The sequence below is a fragment of the Macaca nemestrina genome, chromosome 6 (assembly GCF_043159975.1).
Source record: "Macaca nemestrina isolate mMacNem1 chromosome 6, mMacNem.hap1, whole genome shotgun sequence".
NCBI lineage: Eukaryota > Metazoa > Chordata > Mammalia > Primates > Cercopithecidae > Macaca > Macaca nemestrina.
The window spans coordinates 137427031-137439443 of record NC_092130.1 but is presented as its reverse complement, the minus strand read 5'-3'; the positions used below and the strand labels follow the sequence as shown (position 1 = coordinate 137439443).

Sequence of the window (12413 nt, the reverse complement as noted above, 5' to 3'; positions counted from 1 at the left end):
GAGTTTTTGCAAGATCTGGTCATTTTAAAGTATGTGGCACCTCCCCACACACTCTCTTTCTCTTATTTCTGCTTTTGCCGTAAGATGTACCTTTGCCTTTCACCATGATTGTAAGCTTCCTAAGGACTCCTCAGAAGCAAATGCTGGCACTATGCTTCTTGTACAGCCTGCAGCACTGTGAACCAACTAAACCTCTTATAAATTACCCAGTCTCAGATATTTCTTTATAGCAACTGAAGAATGGCCTAATACACCGTCGGGGGGCGGAGGGAAACAAAAACCCAAACCAAAACCAAAAACAAACACCTAAATGTCAGAAAGTCATATTTTGGAGACCAATCTAGTCATATTGGTGGCTTCTAATTTAGTCTCTGTTTTCTACTTAGACCACTGGGCTCAGGGCAGAGGCCATTAAGGAACAGGGCAAACAAAGCATTTGCAGTTTTTAGGGCCTAATATTTGTATATGTAAAAAGTAGGCACAGCTGGAAGATAGAGCAGAGCATCTAGAGTTTTAAATATCAAGGATTCCACTTTTACACTGAACCCTGGGCCCCCCACAAAAGAGAGAAACACCAAAGGACTGGGCTGCACAGTGTTTCCAGAGTACACTTCACTACAAATATGTCACCCTGAGGCTGGTGTGTGTGTGTGAGGCATTAGTGAGAGTGACATATTGTGCGTGAGGCATTAGTGGGTGGGGGACCCATACCAATCAGCCCATTCTGTGATCAGCCCATCCACCATGGAAGAGTTATTCCTTGGTTGTGAGTATTCCCACAGTCTCCATGTGTTCAACTATGCCTTTTTTATAGAATAGAGCAAAGAAACAAGTAGCCTATATACAGTAGTAACTATTAATTACAACCACTGTCAGCTACCTCCAGAACTGCAGCCCTCACTAGTGACCCATCAGCCATTGCACACACAAGGTCAAATTCTCTAATAGGTCAAAGTAATTCCTTGAACCCCCAAAGCCAAAGAGACCAGGTAATGCAATGCAAAGGAGAGTGGAGCTTTAGACCTGATAAGAACTTGCCCGTGACTCTTCAAACTCTACAGGAAGACAGAAGACCATCTCCCCAAAGTGGGTGAGTGGCAGCTTTTTCTGTTTCTTTCAGGGTCTTTAGACATCCCCACAAGATCCTTTTATGTGATATTCAAGACAGCAAAGAGAAAGGAGGAACAAAAAGTCAATGAAGTTTTACACTTTTCTCAACAAAAATCATACCACAAGAAATGAAGCAAACAAAAATACCAAATATATAATGAAAAGGAATTTCAGTAAACTAGAAAAATCCTCAGAAACAGGATCCCAAAGAAAAAAGGCAGGAAGGCCTTTAAATATATTTATTTATATAAATATATTTTTGCAGATTTATATACATATATTTATCTAAATATATTTTGCATATTTATATATATTTATATATTATAATAATACATTTATATATTATACAATATAAAAATATTTAACTTATATATTTTATAATATTTATATATTATGTTACATATAAGCATATAATATGTTACATTAATAGAATATATAAAGAGAATGTAATATATAAATATAAAACTATATATTTATAATGTAATATAAATTAAATTAAATACAAATTAAATATATTTATGTAAATATATAGGTATGTAATATATTTATATAAATATATAAATATATATTAAATATATACCTATATATTTAATGTAATTATAATATAAATATATGTATATAACTATATATTCAACATATACGTTGAATATTAGCTTTTAATTAAGCTGACTTCTGATCATAGAGCTTTTTAAAAATATATTTTCAGATCTTTTATTATCAGATTTTAGCTGGGACAAATAGCTGATACTCCTGACTTTTAAACTTTTTTACCAAAGGTAACTTTGCAAGTGACTCAACAATTTAACTAAGGACACATGAGGTGTCTCCAAAGAGGTACAAAGCAGTCTTCACAAGATACAGATGCATTCAAAGACAGCTCAAAGAAAATAAAGTTTCAGTAGCCGCAAACGGGATTCAACCCACATCTGTCCAGCCATATTCTCTAGTGTCTCAACTTCTCAGCTGACTGTCCACACACGAAGGCCCAAAAGCCTCATACGCCCCCACAGATGGAAGGAGGCAGAAAATCAAAAGCTGTCCATGAAAGGGAAAAGGATCAACAACAAATGGGTACCCCAAAAAGCCAAAAGTCACACAAATATCAAACCAAAAGGTATTGGTTCCCTGACTGGTAATCAAACCCAGACCACAGTAGTGAAAGCACAGAATTTTAACTACTGGACTGAAAGGTGGAGCAGCTTTATTGTGAATCCTATAGACAGTTTGAGCATATATATTATGATTTTCACTTTGTGTTAGGTTAGATTTTCACTTTGTAATTTTGTCAAGAGAATTTCTAAGGTTAGCCATGACACTATTATATGTCTTTATTTTAATTTGTTCTGTCTATAAACACAAAGAAGGCAATTGTTTAGAACCAAGCAACAAGGGTTGAGATGACAAAAGCCCACAGAGATGGGACTTTTTAAGACAAACTCCCCTGACAGCTTGACACATTCATAACAAAAAGTATGCTAGTTAAAATCTTACATGTCTCACGTCCCAGCCATTTTCAGACTGGTCACCTTACATGACCTGAAAATCATGCCTCATAGATGGTGGAGACCAAGAGAGAGTGCTCTCACTTGGTCACCAGCCACACTTTCAAGGACATAAAACAAGATGAAAGGGGAATCTCATATGGTTTTTATTTTTGGGGCCCACAACAAAGTTTTTAAGCTGTTCTGGTCAGAACTATAATACTAACAAGTCCACAAGGCTGGCTGGAACAATGGGCTTATAAAGGTTTTAGGCCTATGTTCTATCTCATGCTTGGTACCCTTCTTTATGACATAACAACACAGAAAGACAAAGAAAGAAAAAGTTGATTTCTGGGACTAAAAGGATCAAATAATATGAATACTTAAACCAAAAATTACACCAGAGTCACAACACCCAAGACTAGTCACACAAATCCTTTTCTCCCATTAATCAAGATTTTGCAGAGAAAAAAGAGACAAACAGGGATTTTAACTGTCAACTTGATCAGATTCCACAGAAAGAGAGGCCAGAAGCTTGGCTGGTAAGAAATTCTTGTTCTTCTGGCAGCTAGTCAGGTCCTGGGTTCCCTTCACTGTGGCTTGTAGAAGAGCAGAACAGTTTTGGTATCCTGCTCACAGCACCAAAACCGTAGGAGCCAAGCAAAAACTTCCCCTTTGCCCTCTGAAGGTCCACTGAAAAATCAACTGATAAAAGGCAGCTTAATAGGAGAAATGGCACAGAAATTTATTAACATACCCACAAAGGAGAACCACAGAGTAATTATTCCTCATGTCATTTCTTCTTTTAATTAGTTTTTCTCAGCTGACGTTTCAACAAAATTTCAGAGGGCAAAGGGGAAGATTTTCCTTGGCCTCTACAATACGAATTCATTCATTTGCTTGTTCATTCAACAAATATTGATTTTGTGTCTACTTTGTGCCAGACACTGTTCCAGGTGCTGAGGATATGCAGGGGTGTGAGATTGGTAGGTTGGAGGAATATGAGACATGAAGCAGGAAAACAAGTTCAGTGGCTACTGTAGAAATTCTGGTGAGAAATGATGGTGTCTAGTAATGTAGTGGTAGTGGGGTTGGAGAGAAGGGCCACATTGAAGAAATATTTAGGAAGAAGTTGACAGATTGTGTGTGAGGCATTGGTGAGAGGCCAGAGATCAGGATGACTTCCAGGATTCTGGCTTTGGTGCCTCAGCCTGTAAGATTCGGAATACCAGAAGGAAGCAGATGAGGGGACTCTCATTTCTTCCATTTTGGATATTTCATTCGGTACCTGGAGCATCCAAGTGGAGTTCTTCAGAGGAGAGTTAAATTTATGGTGTTGGCACTCAGAGCAATGTTACTTGAGTTAGAGATTTGATAGCTGAAGCCACAGGAAGAAATGAGATTATTTAGGAAAAGTGAGACAGAAAAGAAGAGAAAATTATCAAATTTAATTGCTGGATTGAAGAAGAGAAATCTGTTTTCTTCATTTACATAGGAATAAAATGACAGAAGCCAGTGGAGAATAGAAGGTTAAAGAGGAAGAGCTTACGAGTGCCCAATGTTGGTTAGGGGCCATGGGAAATCTTTCCCTTTGCCTTCTGAAGTTTTGCTGAAAATCACTGACAAAAGGTAGATTACTAGGAGAAAAGGCATACACATTTATTTGGTTAGAGTTATACCTGACACAGGAGCCTTTAGAATGCGGACCCAAAGATATAGAGGAAACTGCCCATTTTTATCGTTAGGTTTAACAAAGTATGGGCAGCTATGTAGAAGTATGATTGGACAAAAAGGGTATGATCTAATGCTAAAGACTGAGTGGGGAAACACAGAAAGGCCTGTCTGTCTAGATTCTTCTTGGCATCTCTGAGAATGGATTTCTTCATTCTGGGTATGGGGCAGGATGCTCTCTGGAATGAGGGTGTTTAGACCTACAATCAAATAAGGTAGGTCAAATAATTTTTTTTATGACTGATTTTTACACAAAAACGTTGGAGGAACGTTAGGATAATACTTTCAGGTTTTATGGCTGGTGTTGGGGAAATGGGGTTCTGGTTTCTATGACCTGCCTTGAGGAAGAAAAATTCTAGTTTCTAAGGCTAGCCTTGGGAGAATGAGGGGCCAGAGGCAGGAGGATAGAGGGTCAGAGAGATTTGCTTCTGAAGCCTTTGTGTTGGAATATTGTTTTTCTGGGATCCTACAGTTGCAGAGATGTGAAATAATAGTAGGATTCTGAAGAGTCCATGAAAGTGCACCCTTTCCTGAGATTCAGCACTCTAGATGCTGCAGTGGGTGTATCCTGCCCGAGGCCATTAAACTAACGAATAAACAACCACTTCTGGGAATCCAGTGCTAAGCAATCATCTCGTTATAATTTTATTATCCATCTAAATTTGCATATTGGGAGGAAAATAATAATAATAATAATTGCTAATATTTAGCACTTACTATGCTCCAAATAAACACTTTACATGGATTATCTAATTTAATTATCTCATATTGAGGTAGATCAGCAGGACTTGTTTTCCAAACACTGGTCACAACCTTGCTAATCAAAACAGGAGGCATTAAAGAAATCAGCCAAATCAGCTAAAACCAAGAGGGCAATGAACGTGACCTCTAATTGCCATTGATCTTTGTTATACACTAATTATAATACATTAGCATGCTAAAATACTCACACTGGTGCCATAACAGTTTATAAATGCCATGGCAATGTCCAGAAGTTACCTTATATGGTTTAAAAGAGGAGGAACCCTTGGTTTTGAGAACTCCTCATCCTTTTCTAGAAAATTTATGAATAACCTGCCCCTTATTTAGCATATTAAGGAGTAGCTATAAATATAGTTAGTCAGCAATCCATGGGTCCTACTCTGCCTATGGGGTAGCCCTGCCCTATCTATGGAACAGCCATTTTCCTGTATTCTGTTGCACTTAATAAACTCGGTTTGCTTTCACTTTACTCTGTCGCCTCACCCTTGAATTCCTTCCTGCATGAAGCCAAGAACTCTCCTGGGCTGAGGCCCAGTTTTGGGATTCACCTGCATCATCTTTCCTGGAGGGAAAATTAATCCCATGTTGTTAATCCCATGAAGGGATTAACAAGCTGAGGGGACCTGCGGGAGACCTTCACTGGACCCCCACCCCCACCCCCACTAACATCAATCAGCACCATTTGCCCTCCATGGATAGGTGAGTGTCTTCTTCATTCCCCTTGCTATTTGGGCAATTGTTTCTATTTTATGTAAGGTAGGACAGTTTCATTGTTTGTTTTGCATTTTTTCTTTCTTTCCTTTTTTTCTCCCAAGATATAGTCTTGCTCTGTCACCCAGGCTGGAGTGTAATGGCGCGATCTTGGCTTACTGCAAACTCCGCCTCCCAGGTTCAAGTGATTCTCCTGCCTCAGCCTCTTGAGTAGCTGGGATTACAGGCGTACGCCACCATGCCCGGCTAATTTTTGTATTTTTAGTAGACACGGGGTTTCCCCATGTTGGCAAGCTGGTCTCAAACTTCTGACCTCATGATCCACCCGCCTCAGCCTCCCAAAGTGGTGGGATTACAGGCATGAGCCACCGTGCAGGCTGCATTTTTTCTTTTGTTATTATGAGTCATCCCCCATTGTGCTGACTTAGGGATGTTGGAGTCATGTTGTTCTGTGTCCCCAGTTGTGTTGGAATTGTCCCCATAGGATTGTGGTTGAGAATCCCACCACTGAGGACCTTGGGCTTGTACCTTTGGGGTTCATTGTTGTCTGCCTCTGGGTTGTTCTGGGATATGTAGCATTTGGTGTGGGGGACCCTCATTTGTTGATGCCTGGAGGCCCCAGGTTTTTCAACATTAACTGGTTTTGTCTCTCTAAGATTGTGGGTTAGAGTCCCACTCTAGAGGGATCTAGGTATCCCCTCTAGGATTGTGGGTTAGAGTCCCATCCTTGGGAGATCTTGGTCTCTGTCATCATTTTTTCTTGTTGTCTTTGTCATCCCACTTTTTCTCCAAACCAAAATGCTTTCTTCACTTTTTGTGGAATTCAGACTATAAGAATCCTGTTTCCTTATTTTAATCTCTCCTTCAATAATTTGCTTATTAAAACACCTCTTTTGTTGCATTCCATTTGCTAGTGGATGCAGTCATCACTCTACTGTCCACTCATATCTCATAATTCATTTTTGTCATGCCAAGCTAACTGTACTTATGCCTTCTTTGCAGAAATTGGTGGCGATTGCCCTACTGACCTTTCTTGAGGGAAAAGGGAGGTAGGCATTTGAAAGAAAAATTAACTAGGCTCTTGCTAGATTTAGAAAAACTTCTGTGTCTAGTGGAGATCCTTGTTAGACATGGGGATATGGCAAGCATCTCAAAAGACTTGCTGCTAGGGTGTCAAAAGCAATAGGGATCAAATTCAAATTAAATGGCTTAAAGAGAAAGAGACCCATTTTCTTTTTTTTTTTTTTCCTCATGGAAGAAAAACTTTAATTGCTGTTTCAAAAAACATCTGTATGAAGTAGAAATTGGTTTCAATAACATTAGTAAAGAATATGTTCTAGAAAGTGGAGGTAACTGGATGTAAAATTATGGCAGCAATTTAATAGAACGGTCCCAGACAGTTAGGCTGAGGCCAACACTTAATGAGGATGAAAGCTTTGTCTGTGGGGAATTTTGGATTATATTTGGAGAAATATTATATTGCGCATAAACCAAATTGAATTGCTCTCACAAGTGTTATAAAGTTTCATACAGTAAAAGGTTTTCTCTACATGCACTTCAATTTCACAGCAAGGGTGGCAGAGAATACCTAAACACGGAAGAGAGCATTTATGCGAGATATCTAATTCCTTGATATAATAATGCATACAATTCAAAATGATTACACTATCATTACATATAGGGCTTTCTGCAACTACTCAGTGGTGGTTATGGAAAGCACTGCCCCCAGCATCAACATCTAGAAAGCATCCACCACCTTCTTATGTGTGTTCTCTCTCTGCATTTTTTTCTTCATTTTTCTTAATCAACTATGCTGTTATTGCTGCTTCTTAGCAAAACTGGTAAAAACAAAATTGTAATCATTGAACATAGCACTCTGGCAATCAAGACGCTTTAAACCTTCAATCTTTGAGGTGAAGAAAACATGGTGTGACATTTAGAACTCTGATTAACAAAGTGGTCACAAATTTTCCTGGCTTGAAGACTTCCACAGCTTTCCTGATCAGGTCACCATAGGAGGTGACTTAAGTTTGTTTTAAAGCTAACATAAGAAGATTCTGGTTCTGGAGTGATGTGAATAATCCAATAAGTTCCATCTGATTTCATTCCATTCATCGAATACCCATAAGGATTGAACATTGTGGCATTAATGACAGAACCTGGTATCAGGTCACGAATTCCACTCTTACAAGTGACATCCTTTGCAGTAACGCCATCTTTCATGTAGAACTGGTCCATAACTGCAGGGTCAAGCTCACTCATCAGAATTTCCAGGGTTTCATCTGGCTGACTGATTACCTTTCTGGGAAATGCAGAGTACATAAGTACCAACAGTCAGAATTCATACATCCCATACAATATGCTGCTCCATTTGGGAAAATTGCATTAAGAAACTCTATTTCTTCCTGGAAATTCTGGTGTGGGTACCCTTAGGGAGAAGGCTTCATGAAATTCTCAAAAGAATAAAAGAAGCTTTGTATTGAGTCAAACCCACTGTAGTGCCTAGCAAGCTTCCACAGGTGAACCAGTGCTTTCAGCAAGAGAGTGGTATCACTTGTCTTCAAAATGAAATGTTTCTAGGAGACAAACATGCTACTCTCACTGAGTACATAAGCTTCCTGCTTGTCGGTTTTTGTCACACTTAACGATTGAATGTTGCACATCCCTCAAAAGTATGTCCCACTTGGCTGGGCGCGGTGGCTCAGGCCTGTAATCCTAGCACTTTGGGAGGCCGAGGCGGGCTGATCATGAGGTCAGGAGATCGAGACCATGCTGGGTAACACGGTGAAACCCCGTTTCTACTAAAAATACAAAAAATGAGCCGAGCTTGGTGGCGGGCGCCTGTAATGCCAGTTACTCGGGAGGTTGAGGCAGGAGAACGGTGTGAGCCTTGGAGGCGGAGCTTGCAGTGAGCCGAGATCGCGCCACTGCACTGCAGCCTGGGGGACACAGCGAGACTCCGTCTCAAAAACAAAACAAAACAAAACAAAAACAAAAACAAAATTATGTCCCAATCAGATCTTGGGATAGTGCGAAAATCTCCAGATCCTTGGTTTGCGTTGGGCTGCTGCCAGGAGAACCAAACCTCCAGCAGCTTGTCGGTCCCTTTGGAAAAATGTACAGCTTCCACCACCATGAGACTGGCGAACAATCAACCACCACAGAAAATCAACTAAATTAAACCTTTTCTTCCGCCTCTGCGGCTGCCGCTGCCGCTGTGAATTGTTCCAGCTGTGTTACAAAAGTTCAGGTTCCTTTTTTTTTTTTTTAAAAAAAAAAAGACTAATAAAACAGTCGGACGTGGTGGCTCAAGCCTGTAATCCCATCACTTTGGGAGGCCAAGGCGGGCGAATCACGTGGTCAGGAGATCCAGACCATCCTGACCAACATGGTGAAACCCCGTCTCTACTAAAAATACAAAAATTAGCTGGGCATGGTGGCAGGCGCCTGTAATCCCAGCTACTTGGGAGACTGAACCAGGAGAATCGCTTGAACCCGGGAGGCGGAGGTTGCAGTGAGCCAAGATCAGGCCACTGCACTCCAGCCTGGCGACAGAGCCAGACTTTGTCTTAAAAAAAAAAAAAAAAAAAAAAAAAGACTAGTAAAATTTTCCCGGCTTTGTGTGAGTGAAAGTTGAACATGAATCTTTTGGAAACAGAGGCAGATACAGTTCAGTCTCTTTTATATCGCTGCTTCCCTGTCAGAGAGACTAGAGCGAATGCTAGTGTCCCAGCCATACTGTATAAGGCGAGACTCATTTTCTACTGCAACACAGTTTGGGTCCAATACAAATTAAGAGAACAAGAAATTTGGCCTAAAAATGGTATGTTACATTATATTACTATTTTGCAATTCAACTTATTCTGTAAAAAGGAAGGAGAATGAAGAGAAATCCCTTATGTATAGGCTCTTATTGCTCTCTACTAGGATCCTGACTTAAGGGACACCTGTAGGATTTGCCTTGCTCGTGTTACATCCAGACACCAAAAAGCCATACTAGATACCCTAGATAATCTCCTCCTAGCTACTCCCCATAGAAGGCCCATGTGCCCCCCAGCCTGAAGTCTCTTCAGTGCCCCAGTTCTGAGGAGGGTAATCTCACCAGTTCCACAGCACAGGATTCCACCTCCCCTTCCCCTTGTTAAACTATCGCAAGCCTACATCTCACCCTGCCCAAGGAAGTAAGCCCAACCAGTATCATCAGGAGTGGGGTCTCATATCAGCCCCTAAAATTGAACCTGTGTTCATTGTGAGACGTAGCTGATAGAGATTAGTGGACAATCAGAATACATGTGTATGGTTTTTTTTTTCCTCTACATCTGATTTGGCTTTATGCGTGGAGAAATTTGGCTGGTTTTTAGAGGATGCAGGGAAGTTTGTAGAGAAGTTTGTGAAGTTGACCATGTCCTTTGACTTAACTTGGCATGATAGGCAAATATTGTCCACCTGCTCTATCATAGAGGATAAACAAATGATTCTGGGTACTGCCCATAAAAATGCAGGTAGAATGCTTATAACAAAGGCCATGCCATTTATCATATGGGGGGAGATGCAGTTCCAGATCTGGAGCCTCAAAGAGATTACCAGAGGAGTTGCCAAGATTTTGAATGAAGAAATCATATGGTAACTTGTTTAATAGAAGGCATGAAAAAGTGTGTGGTTAAGCCAGTTAATTATGACAAGGTTAGAGATGTAACTTTGAAAAGGATGGAAATCCTGCTTTATTTCAGAGCTGTTTGGTTGAGGCATTCAGGAATTATACTAATACAGACCCAGACTCCCTGGAAAGGTATGCTTTCCTGGATATGCATTTTATTACTCAGTCTTTCCTTGAGATTAGAAGGAAGCTACATAAGGCAGAAACAAAACCTCAAACCCGCATGGGCCAACTTTTTTTTTTGTTTTTGTGAGACAGAGTCTCACTCTGTTGCCCAGGCTGCAGTGCAGTGGCATGATCTTGGCTCACTGCAACCTCTGCTTCCTGGGTTCAAACGATTCTCCTGCCTCAGCCTCCTGAGTAGCTGGGACTATAGGCATACACCACCATGCCGGGCTAATTTTTTTGTATTTTTAGTAGAGATAGGGTTTCACCATATTGGCCGGGCTGGTCTCGAACTCCTGACCTCAAGTGATCCACCTGCTTCGGCCTCCCAAAGAGCTGAGATTACAGGTGTAAGCCACCACACCCAGCCAGGTCAACTCTTAAACATGGCCTTTGGAGTTTACAACAGTAGGATCTGGGCAGAGGAGGCAGAGAAAACCAAAATAAATACTCAAAACACACAGTTCCTGGTGGCTGTCTTGAGCTCCCTACCACCTCAGAGTTACACATCCTGAGGAAGTGCCATGAGATTGGCATCTGGGATGCATAAATGAGAGCCTGACTCAGTGGCCCCCTGAGCCAAAGTCAGTGTGCCCTCTGTAAGCAAGAAGACCACTGGAAAAGGGCTGCCCCAGGCTCTGAAGGGGTCAACCAAACCCATAATAGCCAAGAGAGCAGAGGACTCATGGGGCCTGAGGTCCCCCACAGCTCCCACTGGACATTTACTATCTCCACAGAGGAGCTTCCGGTAACCCTTGACATAGCAGGTAACAATACTGAGTCCTTGTTGGATATGAGTCAGCCTCTCAGTTCTGACCCATTTCTCAGGGGCATTATCTTCTTTTACATCTTGAGCACTTTACTGCTTAAAAATATGTCCCTTATATGGTTTAAAAGGGGGAGGAACCCTTGGTTCTAGGAACTCCCCATCCCTTTCATAGAAAATTTGTGAATAATCCACCCTTTATTTAGCATATAATTAAGGAGTAGCTATAAATATAGTTAGTCAGCAATCCATGAGTGCTACTCTGCCTATCGGGTAGCCCTGCTCTGTCTATGGAGCAGCAATTTTCTTGTTCTCTGTTGTTCTAATAAACTTGCTTTGCTTTTACTTTACTCTGTCACCACCCTTGAATTCTTTCCTTCCTACCTGAAGCCAAGAGCCCCAATTTTTGGGTTTGCCTGCATCAATTTCATCTTCAAAACAACCCTATAAACTAGGCATTATTGCTTACCTATTTTATACATATAAAAATACTGGGGCTCAGAAAGGTAAATTAACTTGCCTAAGATCACATAGTGAGCAACTCAGTTCTAAATACCTAGTCTACAAGCTTAAACAACATGCCACACTTTGTCTCCAGAATAAATGGATCATATTGATGCAAACATTCCATTCTCCTTGAATTATATTTCTCACTATAAATGAACAAATAGGCCTCCCAATCATACTTGCAATTGGAATAATATAAGTTTGTGAATGATTTGGAAACCAGCAACTGTCAGTACTAGGAAACATAGATAGTGAGTATAGATAGCTTTGTCTAAGCTTGATTGTGAAGTAAATGAAAGAGATATGGAACTAGTTTGCAATGCAAGTGTATTAAAGAAGTTTCTGTTGCTCTTAGAGTTTTTAAAAAAAATTATGTAAACATAAATATGTCAGCTAAAGACAATGAGGCAAAGGACTACATCAGGGAAAAGAGGGGAAATCAAGGGAGCAAAGGACTGGAGGAGGTGGCAGCTCGCAAATTCAAAGTACAGGCAGCAGGAATAACTTTGATGGGAGAAACCCT

The 12413-nt window shown here is 40.5% G+C and overlaps 1 pseudogene; it reads right to left on the bottom strand.

The window, feature by feature from the left end:
* Positions 1-1770: 1770 nt before the first annotated feature.
* LOC139363884 (S-adenosylmethionine decarboxylase proenzyme pseudogene) lies at positions 1771-8486 on the bottom strand (annotated as a pseudogene).
* Positions 8487-12413: the final 3927 nt, after the last annotated feature.